The sequence below is a fragment of the Leuresthes tenuis genome, unplaced genomic scaffold, assembly GCF_036924035.1.
Source record: "Leuresthes tenuis unplaced genomic scaffold, fLeuTen1.0.hap1 SCAF_144, whole genome shotgun sequence".
Taxonomy (NCBI): Eukaryota; Metazoa; Chordata; class Actinopteri; order Atheriniformes; family Atherinopsidae; genus Leuresthes; species Leuresthes tenuis.
The window spans coordinates 30,312-41,553 of NW_027325498.1; the positions used below are offsets into that span (position 1 = coordinate 30,312).

The 11,242-nt window shown below is 40.8% G+C and overlaps 1 pseudogene; it reads right to left on the reverse strand.

The window, feature by feature from the left end:
* Nucleotides 1-8,260: 8,260 nt before the first annotated feature.
* LOC140287542 (U2 spliceosomal RNA) lies at nucleotides 8,261-8,437 on the reverse strand (annotated as a pseudogene).
* Nucleotides 8,438-11,242: the final 2,805 nt, after the last annotated feature.

Consider the following 11,242-nt stretch of genomic DNA (forward strand, 5'->3'; position numbering starts at 1 on the left):
ATGGTGCGAATGTCCGACCATAGTTGGTAAAAAGCGGGTAAAAAAAGGTTCGAATGCCTGAATATATACCATCAAAAGCGGAAACGGAGGTGTTCGGCTGCAAGAAGGTGTGAACGTCCGACAAAAGTTTGTAAAAAGCAGTTAAGAAAAGGTTAGAATATCCAACCAAACATAATCAAAAGTGGGAGCAGAGCTGTTCGACTGCAAATAGGTGTGAATGTCCACCCATAATTCCTGAAAAATGGGTAAGAAAAGGTGCGAATGCCCAACCATACATCATCAAAAGAAGAAGTGGATGTGTTCTGCTACAAGAAGGTTTGAATGTCCGACCATAGTTTGTAAAAAGTGGGTAAGAAAAAGTTCGAATGCCCGAACATACACCATCAAAAGAGGGAGCGGAGGTGTTCCGCTGTAAGACGGTGTGAAAGTCCGACCATAATTGGTAAAAAGCGGGTAAGAAAAGGTTAAAATACCCGACTGTACACAATCAATAGCAGGAGCGGAGTTGTTCGGCTACAAGAAGGTGTGAAAGTCCGACCATGGTTTGTGAAACGCGGGTAAGACAAGGTGCGAATGCCCGACAATGTATGATCAAAAGAGGGAGCGGAGGTGTTCGGCTGCAAGGTCTGAATTTCCAACCATAATTTGTAAACACCGTTGAAGAAAAGCCTCGAAAGCCCGACTATACACCATCAAAAGCGGGAGCAGAGGGGTTCAGCTGCAAGAAGGTCTGAATGTCCACCAATAATTACTGAAAAATGGGTAAGAAAAGGTGTGAATGCCCAACTATACATCATCAAAAGCAGAAGTGGATGTGTTCGGCCACAAGAAGGTTTGAATGTCCGACCATAGTTTGTAAAAAGCGGGTAAGAAAAGGTTCGAATGCCCGAACATACACAATCAAAAGAGGGAGCGGAGGGGTTTCGCTGCAAGAAGGTGTGAATGTCCGAGCATAGTTTGTAAAAAGTGGGTAAGAAAAGGTTCGAATGCCAAAATATACACCATCAAAAACGGAAGCCGAGGTGTTCGGCTGCAAGTAGGTGTGAATGTCAGATCATAATTTGCAAAAAGCTGATGAGAAAGGTGTGAATGACCGACAATAATTACTGAAAAATGTGTTAGAAAAGGTAAGAATGCCGGACTATTCATCATCAAAAGCAGAGAAGAGGTGTTCGGATGCAAGAAGCTGTGAATGTCCAGCCATAATTACTCAAAAACGGGTAAGAAAAGGTAGTATTGCCAGACCATAAATGATCAAAACAGCGAGCGGAGGTGTTCCGCTGTAAGAAGGTGTGAATGTCCGACCATAATTGGTAAAAAGCGGGTAAGAAAAGGTTAAAATACCCGACTGTACACAATCAATAGCGGGAGCGGAGTTGTTTGGCTACTAAAAGGTGTGAAAGTCCGACCATACATCCTCAAAAGCAGAACTGGATGTGTTCGGATACAAGAAGGTTTGAATGTCCGACCATAGTTTGTAAAAAGCGGGTAAGAAAAGGTTCGAATGCCCAAACATACACCATCAAAAGAGGGAGCGGAGGTGTTCCGCCATAAGAAGGTGTGAATGTCCGACCGTAGTTGGTAAAAAGTGGGTAAGAAAAGGTTAAAATACCCGACTGCACACAATCAATAGCGGGAGCGAATGTGTTCGGCTACAAGAAGGTGTGAAAGTCCGACCATGTATTGTAAAAAGCGGGTAAGAAAAGGTGCGAATGCCCGACAATGTATGATCAAAAGAGGGAGCGGAGGTTTTCGGCTAAAAGAAGGTCTGAATGTCCAACCATAATTTGTAAAAACCGGGGAAGAAAAGGCTTGAAAGCCCAACTATACACCATCAAAAGCGGGAGCAGAGGGGTTCAGCTGCAAGAAGGTCTGAATGTCCATCAATAATTGCTAGAAAACATGAAAGAAAATTTTCGAATATCAAACCGCACATGATCATAAGTGGGAGCGGAGGTGTTTAGCTGCAAGAAGGTGTGAATGTCCACCCATAATTCCTCAAAAATGGGTAAAAAAAAAGGTGCGAATGCCCAACCATACATCATCAAAAGCAGGTGTGAATGTCAGATCATAATTTGCAAAAACCTGATGAGAAATGGTGAGAATGCCCGACTATACACCATCAAATGCGGGAGCGGAGGTGTTCGGCTGTGAGTAGGTGTGAATGTCCGACCATACTTGCTGAAAAATATGACAAAGCAGTTTTCACTTGGTTTGAGTGAAGGAATTCATTTTATATAGAAATCCGAAATTGTGTAGAACTCGTGGAAATAAGTTTATTCTCGGATTCCTAAAGGTTTAGTGTTGTTCTTTGGTATACTGCAAAGTAATACTTTTTATTTTGTTGAAACCGATTCAGACATGGATAAATATCAAGGACAAAGCAGTTTTAACTTGGTTTGAGTGAAGGAATTCATTTTATATCAAAATCCGAAATTGTGTAGAACTCGTGGAAATAAGTTTATTCTCGGATTCCTAAAGGTTTAGTGTTGTTCTTTAGTATACTGCAAAGTAATACTTTCTATTTTGTTGAAACCGATTAAGTTAAAACTGCTTTGTCCTTCATATTTATCCATGTCATAATAGCTTTAAACAAAAAAGAACGTTGTACTTTGCAGGATAGGAAAGAACAACTCTAAACCTTTTCAGGAATCCGAGAATAAGCTTCTTATCACCAGTTCTACACAATTTCGGATTTTGATATAAAATGAATTCCTTCACTCAAACCAAGTTAAAACTGCTTTTGTCCTTCATATTTATCCATGTCTGAATAGGTTTCAACAAAAAAGAAAGTATTAATTTGCAGTATACCAAAGAACAACACTAAACCTTTAGGAATCCGAGAATAAGCTTCTTATCACCAGTTCTACACAATTTCGGATTTTGATATAAAATGAATTCCTTCACTCAAACCAAGTTAAAACTGCTTTGTCCTTAATATTTATCCATGTCTGAATAGGTTTCAACAAAAAAGAAAGTATTACTTTGCAGTATACCAAAGAACAACACTAAACCTTTAGGAATCCGAGAATAAGCTTCTTATCACCAGTTCTACACAATTTCAGATTTTGATATAAAATGAATTCCTTCACTCAAACCAAGTTAAAACTGCTTTGTCCTTAATATTTATCCATGTCTGAATAGGTTTCAACAAAAAAGAAAGTATTACTTTACAGTATACCAAAGAACAACACTAAACCTTTAGGAATCCGAGAATAAGCTTCTTATCACCAGTTCTACACAATTTCGGATTTTGATATAAAATGAATTCCTTCACTCAAACCAAGTTAAAACTGCTTTGTCCTTCATATTTATCCATGTCTGGATGGGTTTCAACAAAATAGAAATTATTACTTTGCAGTATACCAAAGAACAACACTAAACCTTTAGGAATCCGAGAATAAGCTTCTTTTCACCAGTTCTACACAATTTCGGATTTTGATATAAAATGAATTCCTTCACTCAAACCAAGTGAAAACTGCTTTGTCATATTTTTCAGCAAGTATGGTCGGACATTCACACCTACTCACAGCCGAACACCTCCGCTCCCGCATTTGATGGTGTATAGTCGGGCATTCTCACCATTTCTCATCAGGTTTTTGCAAATTATGATGACATTCACACCTGCTTTTGATGTTGTATGGTTGGGCATTCGCACCTTTTTTTACCGATTTTTCAGGAATTATGGGTGGACATTCACACCATCTTACAGCTGAACACCTCCTCTCCCGCATATGATCATGTGCGGTTTGATATTCGAAAAATTTTCTTTCATGTTTTCTAGCAATTATTGATGGACATTGAGACCTTCTTGCAGCTGAACACCTCTGCTCCCGCTTTTGATGGTGTATAGTTGGGCTTTCGAGCCTTTTCTTCCCCGGTTTTTACAAATTATGGTTGGACATTCAGACCTTCTTGCAGCCGAAAACCTCCGCTCCTTCTTTTGATCATACATTGTCGGGCATTCGCACCTTTTCTTAACCACTTTTTACAAAACATGGTTGGACTTTCACACTTTCTTGTAGCCGAACACATCCCTTCCCGCTATTGATTGTGTACAGTCGGGTATTTTAACCTTTTCTTACCCGCTTTTTACCAACTACGGTCGGACATTCACACCTTCTTATGGCGGAACACCTCCGCTCCCTCTTTTGATGGTGTAGGTTCGGGCATTCGAACCTTTTCTTACCCGCTTTTTACAAACTATGCTCGGACATTCAAACCTTCTTGTAGCCGAACACATCCAGTCCTGCTTTTGATGATGTATGGTTGGGCATTCGCACCTTTTTTTTTACCCATTTTTGAGGAATTATGGGTGGACATTCACACCTTCTTGCAGCTGAACACCTCCTCTCCCACTTATGATCATGTGCGGTTGGATATTCGAACATTTTTTTTCATGTTTTCTAGCAATTATTGATGGACATTCAGACCTTCTTGCAGCTGAACACCTCCACTCCCGCTTTTGATGGTGTATAGTCGGGCTTCCGAGCCTTTTCTTCCCCGGTTTTTACAAATTATGGTTGGACATTTGGACCTTCTTGCAGCCGAAAACCTCCGTTCCCTCTTTTGATCATATATTGTCGGGCATTCGCACCTTTTCTTACCCGCTTTTTACAAACCATGGTCGGACTTTCACACCTTTTAGTAGCCAAACAACTCCGCTCCCGCTATTGATTGTGTACAGTCAGGTATTTTAACCTTTTCTTACCCGCTTTTTACCAATTTTGGTGGGACATTCACACCTTCTTACAGCGGAACACCTCCGCTCCCTGTTTTGATCATTTATGGTCTGGCAATACTACCTTTTCTTACCCGTTTTTGAGTTATTATGGCTGGACATTCACAGCTTCTTGCAGCCGAACACCTCTTCTCCGGCTTTTGATGATGAATGGTCCGGCATTCTTACCTTTTCTAACACATTTTTCAGCAATTATTGTCGGTCATTCACACCTTTCTCATCAGCTTTTTACAAATTATGATCTGACATTCACACCTACTTGCAGCCGAACACCTCGGCTTCCGCTTTTGATGGTGTATATTTTGGCATTCGAACCTTTTCTTACCCGCTTTTTACAAACCATGGTCGGACTTTCATACCTTCTTTTAGCCGAACAACTCCGCTCCCGCTATTGATTGTGTAGAGTTGGGTATTTTAGCCTTTTCTTACCCGCTTTTTACCAACTATGGTCGGACATTCACACCTTCTTACAGCGGAACACCTCCGCTCCCTCTTTTGATGGTGTATGTTCTGGCATTCGAACCTTTTCTTACCCACTTTTTACAAACTATGCTCGGACATTTACACCTTCTTGCAGTGAAACACCTCCGCTCCCTCTTTTGATTGTGTATGTTCGGGCATTCGAACCTTTTCTTACCCGCCTTTTACAAACTATGGTCGGACATTTAAACCTTCTTGTGGCCGAACACATCCACTTCTGCTTGTGATGATGTATAGTTGGGCATTCACACCTTTTCTTACCCATTTTTCAGTAATTATTGGTGGACATTCAGACCTTCTTGCAGCTGAACACCTCCGCTCCCGCTTTTGATGGTGTATAGTCGGGCTTTCGAGCCTTTTCTTCAACGGTGTTTACAAATTATGGTTGGAAATTCAGACCTTGCAGCCGAACAACTCCGCTCCCTCTTTTGATCATACATTGTCGGGCATTCGCACCTTGTCTTACCCGCTTTTTACAAACCATGGTCTGACTTTCACACCTTCTTGTAGCCGAACAACTCCGCTCCCGCTATTGATTGTGTACAGTCCGGTTTTTTAACCTTTTCTTACCCGCTTTTTACCAACTATGGTCGGACATTCGCAGCATCTTACAGCGGAACACCTCCGCTCCCTCTTTTGATGGTGTATGTTCGGGCATTCGAACTTTTTCTTACCCGCTTTTTACAAACTATGGTTGGACATTCAAACCTTCTTGTAGCAGAACGCATCCACTTCTTCTTTTGATGATGTATGGTTTGGCATGCGCACCTTTTCTTACCCATTTTTCAGGAATTATGGGTGGATATTCACACCTACTTGCAGTCGAACAGCTCTGCTCCCACTTTTGATTATGTTTGGTTGGATATTCGAACCTTTTCTTAACTGCTTTTTACAAACTTTGGTCGGATGTTCACACCTTCTTGCAGCCGAACACCTCCGCTTCCGCTTTTGATGGTATATATTCGGGCATTCGAACCTTTTCTTACCCACTTTTTACCAACTATGGTCGGACATTCACACCGTCTTTCAAGTGTAACACCTCCACTCCCTCTTTTGATGGTGTATGTTCGGGCATTCGCACCTTTTCTTACCCGCTTTTTACAAACTATGGTCGTACATTCAAACCTTCTTGTAGCCGAAAACCTCCACTCCCTCTTTTGATCATACTTTGTCGGGCATTCGCACCTTTTCTTACCCGCTTTTTACAAACTATGCTCGGACATTCAAACCTTCTTGTAGCCAAACACATCTACTCCTGCTTTTGTTGATGTATGGTTGGGCATTCGAACCTACTTGTTGCCCGCTTTTCATTAATTATGGGTGGACATTCACACCTTGTCACAGCCAAACACCTCCGCTCCCTGTTTTGATCATGTATGGTTGGACATTCGCACCTTTTCTCACCCGCTTTTTGCAAACTATGGTCGGCCATTCACAGCTTCCTCTCCACCATACTTGTATGGTGAGATATTCACACCCACTTGCATCCGAAGATCTCCGCCCCCACTTTTGTTGATATTTAGTTGGTCATTCACACCTTACCCGTTTTCTTGCCGCCAAACACCTCTGATCTCGCTTTTGATGATGTAAGATTGGGCATTCAGACCTTGCTTTTCCTGCTTTTCACCAACTATAGATGGACATTCACACCTTCTTGCAGCCGAACACTTCCGCTCCACCTTTTAGGTTTCTATCACACCTTTTATTTCACCGCATTTTATAGATTATGGTTGGAAATTCTCAACCACTCATCCGAAGACCTCTCCTCCCGCTTTTGTTAATATATTTGAACTTTAGTCAGACATTCACACCTACTTGTAGCCGAACACCACCTCTCTAGCTTTTGATGAGGTATGGTCCGGGATTCTTACCGTTTCTAACACATTTTTCAGCAATTATGGTAGGATATTCACACCTTCTTGCAGCTGAACACCTCCTCTCCCACTTATGATCATGTGCGGATTGATTTTCGAAAATTTTCTTTCATGTTTTCTAGCAATTAATTATGGACATTTAGACCTTCTTGCAGCTGAACACCTCCGCTCCCGCTTTTGATCATACATTGTCAGGCATTCGCACCTTGTCTTACCCGCTTTTTACAAACTTTAGTCGAACATTCACACCTTTTTGCAGCCGAACACAGTTTTTTGCAGCCGAATTTGGGCATTCGCACCTTTTCATACCCACTTTTTACCAACTATGGTCGGACATTCACACCGTCTTAAAGCGGAACACCTCCGCTCCCTCTTTTGATGGTGTATGTTCAGGCATTCGAACCTTTTCTTACCCGCTTTTTACAAACTATGCTCGGACATTCAAACCTTCTTGTAGCCGAACACATCCACTCCTGCTTTTGATGATGTATGGTATGGCATTCGAACCTACTTGTTGCCCGCTTTTCATTAATTATGGGTGGACATTCACACCTTGTCGCAGCCAAACACCCTGTTTTGATCATGTATGGTTGGACATTCGCACCTTTTCTCACCCGCTTTTTGCAAACTATGGTCGGCCATTCACAGCTTCCTCTCCACCATACTTGTATGGTGGGATATTCACACCCACTTGCATCCGAAGACCTCCGCCCCCACTTTTGTTGATATTTAGTCGGTCATTCGCACCTTACCCGCTTTTGGCAAACTATGGCCTTCTTGCAGCCAAAAACCTCTGATCTCGCTTTTGATGATGTAAGGTTGGGCATTCAGACCTTGCTTCACCTGCTTTTCACCAAATATAGTCGGACATTCACACCTTCTTGCAGCCGAACACTTCCTTCCGCTCCACCTTTTAGTTTTCTATGGGGCATTCACACCTTTATTTTCACCGCATTTTATAAAAACACCACAGGAACACCGTATTGAGGCTTTGTTCTGACCGCTCATTCGGTGTCGCGTTTCTTTCAAGCATTTCTCCTGGTTAGCCCGCACTCGGCTCGCTCCCAGAGCCGTGTTAAAGTCTACTTCGCATTCACTCTCTTTTCTCAGCAGACTAAAAGAAACTTCCATCCTGCACCGCTGTTAGCTTTTTCACAAGAGCAGAGGAGAGCGCACCGTTCCCAGCGGCACTGCAGTACCGGGTCGATGCTTGGAGTGAACGGAGCAAGCTCCTTTTTCAACTCCTATTGATAAAAATCCATTTAATATGTAGTCCTTGCATAGACATATCACATATTAAACTGATAAGTACAGATGGATTATGTGCAATTAGTAAAGAGAGTAGAGGACGATCTCTCTCGTTGGAAGTCCTTACCTATATCACTTATGGGGAGAGTTACAACCATTAAAATGATGATACTACCAAAAGTTAACTATTTGTTCTCAATGATCCCCATAAAACTATCTGCTACTTGGTTTAAGTCACTAGATTCATGCATCTCCAAATTTCTGTGGAAAAACAAACCACCACGTATTAGTTTAAAAACCCTACAGAAGACCAAGGACAGTGGTGGATTAGATTTACCTAATTTTCAGCACTATTCCTTAGCCAATAGGTTACAATATATATCAAAATGGTTTAAACCTTGTTGTTGTCACAGTTCCCAGAGACGTTGTAATCGTTGAGGATTCTATATTCACCCCCTCATTAGAGGCACGTGTTGCAGATTGATGACACTGAATCTTCTTCTCTGTTCATTGCTGGCATCATTCCCAGCATCGTAAGTGTTCGTGGCATTGTTAGCCTCTTCTTCTGGATCTTGATATCGAGCATCCTTTTGTATTTCTGGTTTGTAAGTCCTCTCTCTTCGTTCACCGGAGTCTTCGTCTCTTTGTCCTTGAGTTTGGTGATTTTTTCTTCTTTTGATGCCTTGACACAGTGTGACAGGTGATACCACGTGGGAGATCCTTTAACTTGGACTGCTGTCCCTGTGCTGCGAAATGGCTGGGCTGCTCAAATGGTCTCTCCTTCATCATATACACAGTTATTTATACATCACCTTCCACCATGAAGCGTTGTCCCTTTTTGTTTCTCTCTTTGTTCTTAAAATGCTGTTATGCATGTCTAAACCAATCCATTAAACTAGATCATTTTGGCAGTAAAGCGATCTACAATGTGCTTGGTCGCAAAGCTGCTCATCTGTGGTAAACAGCTCTTCAGAAAGGCATTCTTCAATTGATTTCACTAATTTTATGTAATAATTTTGTGATTTCCTACAAAACTACACTTCTTCTCCCATCTGTCTGAGTATTTAATATTGTCTGGGTCCCGTTAAAACATGTATTTTTCCCATCTAATTCCTTGTTTGCTTTAAAACAAGTATTCCCCATTTTCTATCCCTTCAGTAGCCAACCAGTTTGTATGGAGTACACTGGAGCAACTTGACTGATCAGTAAAACACTGCTTTTGTTGTCACCGCAAGGCTTCCCCCGTCGGTTGTTTCACTGAGACACTACTGAGTAACTACAACTCAACACAGTTTATACACATAACATTCATATACATACTAACAAACAAACAAACAATAATTTATCGCAATTTTCTCATCTCTGTTTGAACGTACACCCAGGTAAATATTCCTGTAGTCTTCTCATACCGACTATGGACCCATTCATTGTTTAACTTCACTGTTTTGCAAATCCTAATTGAATATTACACATTGACATTGAACTTTACTGGATAAGCAGGTCTTCATTGCATTCAGCAGCCTATATGTGAGCATCTATGTGTAAGCTGTTCTTCTTTGCATTTATCAGCAGCAAGCAATTCTTCACTGCACATGCATATGTAAATAGTAAAACAATTCCAATGTGTTAGCGAAACCTTCTATATCACAGTGGTTTCTAAGATCTATTTTAAGTTCTTTGCCATCAGTGAGATGACATAGTTTACAAAGTGTGTCAAATTATCACTGAAGATCTTTTCAGGAATTTCAAATCTAGAAATGAGTTATTTTACGCGTGATTTTGCTACTGAGAGTGCATCTGCTTGTGCACATGGAAATATTTCAGACCATTTGGTAAAAACCTCTGTTGTCACTGAGCAGAATCGTTTCCCTTAACATTAATTTAGTTCAATGAAATCTACACAATAATGAAATAATGAAATCCAAACAAATATGTTGAAAAAGATACACTGGCTTAGGGAATTATCTTCGTTTTGGTCTTAGATTGCCCTGTGGAATGTATTGTGCACATATTTGACCTGCTAGACAAAACTTTATTCATTTATTTATTCTAAAAAAAAAAATTCAATAATTAGTAAAACCATATGCTGTAAAAACCTTGTTCATTATTGCTTCCATCCCTCCTGTTGAGACATGACATGGTCCGTGGCTCAATACTGCAGCATATTTAAACAAATTCTTTGGCAGTATGGTTTTCCTTCCGGTCATTCATACGAGTCTATTGTAGATGGCAATTGAATAACATCTAATAATGCTAAAATATTTGTAGTTTATACATTTAGCTGTGGATGTCAACATACCTGTTTTTCCAATGCTGTGTTAACACATGTACAGTTGAGAAGGCATACTGACTGTCAGTGTAAACGTTAACAACCTTTTTGTTATTTAATTTACAAGCTTCAGTTAAAGCTACCAATTCGACTGCTTGAACAGAGTAATTTTTTGGTAGTGGTTGTTTTAAGAAAACTTCAGTTTCTGTTACTACTGCAAATCCTGTAGCATTTGTGCCATCAGGGTTTTTTGCTTGACCTGTTGAATAAATATAGTTATTTCTGCATTTTCATAACGTATATCAGTTAAGTCTGGCCTGGGTAAAACACTGATGGTTATTTCTGACATGCAATCATGAGGCTTTCCATCTGTGGGGTAGGTAGCAGTGTGGATGGATTAAGTGTAGCACATCTCTCGACAACAAGGTGTGGCTGTGAAAGAAGAACTGTTATGTAGGAGAGATGTCTGGTAAAGATATTTTGTTAAGTAACCATATCACAGCCACTGCATGAGGTACCTTAAGTGTTAATGGGTGAAATAACACCATTATTGTTGATGCCTGCACTGCCAATGGCTTCTGGCCATTGATTCAAAAGTACGATCTCGTCCCTGTTTCCCCCTTTCAGTGG